Genomic DNA, 1,545 nt, shown 5'->3' on the forward strand with positions numbered 1-1,545 from the left:
TTTGAAAAACTTTTTAGGATGTAGTTTAATAACATAAAGCAAATTTTACCGTGCAATGTACAGGTCGAGCATCTGTCAAACAGCTCTTTCATCCCCCTGCCAGAAATTCTCCCTTTATGGGGCGGTTTGTGAGTTCGAACCCTAAATCGGGCTCCGTGCTAACACGGCAGAGCCAGCTTGGGATTCTTTCTCTCGCTCTCTCTTCTCTCTCTCTGCCCCTTCCCGACTGGCGTTCTCTCTCTCTCTCAAAATAAACGAATTAATTAGAAAAAGGCATTCTGCCTTTATCATCACATGTCTTGTCCCCCAGGCTCAATGAGACACCCCGCCCCCACAAAAACTTCCAACAAACCACGCTCCCATCCGGGGCACTATCTCTCACCCACCTCAGACGCTGAATCAAACCACCCAGGGACCTTCGAGCCCAGGGTCACTGTGCCCACCCAGCCTCCTCCTCAGCACCCAGTCCTGAGCTCAGACCTCGGGCCTCACCACAGGGCTTCTGGGGGTTCTGCTGGGCCACCCGACCAAAGTCAAGGACTGAAGCTCCTCGTGCACCTTCGGCTACCCGCCCGCCCACCGCACTTCCGCTCGGCTCCCCGTACCCCTGACGCGCAGGCGCAGCAGCGGGTGGAAGAGCCCGTGGGGACGTCTGGGTGCCGGATTTCCCACCTCCACCTGTGAGGCAACATGGCCGCGCCCTGACCCCTATTTGCCCTTGGAGGCAGCCGCTTTAGGAAGCGCGCCAGCTTTCGTAAAACCACTTTTTCCTTGCCCGGAGTCCAAAGCTGTCCCGCTTGGGCGGAAGCGATTGTAACTAGCCACCCGTCACTAGGCCTTGCTTGTTATCAGCGGAGCACCACCACTTACCCAGCTGAGCGGCACGCTCCGCCTGGCACATGGAGGTGGTTCGTATTTGTGGCATGTGTGAGGAAAACAAGCCATCCTTTCACAGACCTCTCCATGAATGTCCTCTCACATAAAGCCCCATCATCAATGATCTCCCCCCAGATATTCCACAAGCACTGATTCCCCAAACCTCCAGTTATTACGGAACTAGCGCATTTGCTCCTTGGTGAGTTACAGATAACAAACTACACAAGGGGAGCTTGGGTGGATCGGTGGGTTATGCCTCTGACTTCCGCTCAGGTTTTGATCTCGTGATTTGTGAGTTGGAGTCCCTCACAGGGCTTTGCACTGATGATGGCGCAGAGCCTGCTTGGGATTCTCTCTTTCCGTCTCTCTGCCCCTCCCCTATCAGGCTCAAAATAAATACACTTAAAAAAAAAAAAAAAGGCAATTCCAAGTGGAATTGTCACAAAGGAAGTTTTATTTTCAGCAAATACGGAGATTACAGGGATTAACTCCCAAAGCCCTGAATTCCCAAGGAGTGAGTTTCTTTTATTTAGGGTTAGGATGAATATTCAGAAAGGGGAGTTTTGTCATCCTGTGTAGAGGTGGAAATAAGATCATGCCTGCATCTTAAGGCAATTGGCCTATACATACATTGTATGTTATGTCAATGAGGTTTGTGCTCTTCCTTAG

This window comes from Neofelis nebulosa, chromosome 17 (genome assembly GCF_028018385.1).
Source record: "Neofelis nebulosa isolate mNeoNeb1 chromosome 17, mNeoNeb1.pri, whole genome shotgun sequence".
NCBI lineage: Eukaryota > Metazoa > Chordata > Mammalia > Carnivora > Felidae > Neofelis > Neofelis nebulosa.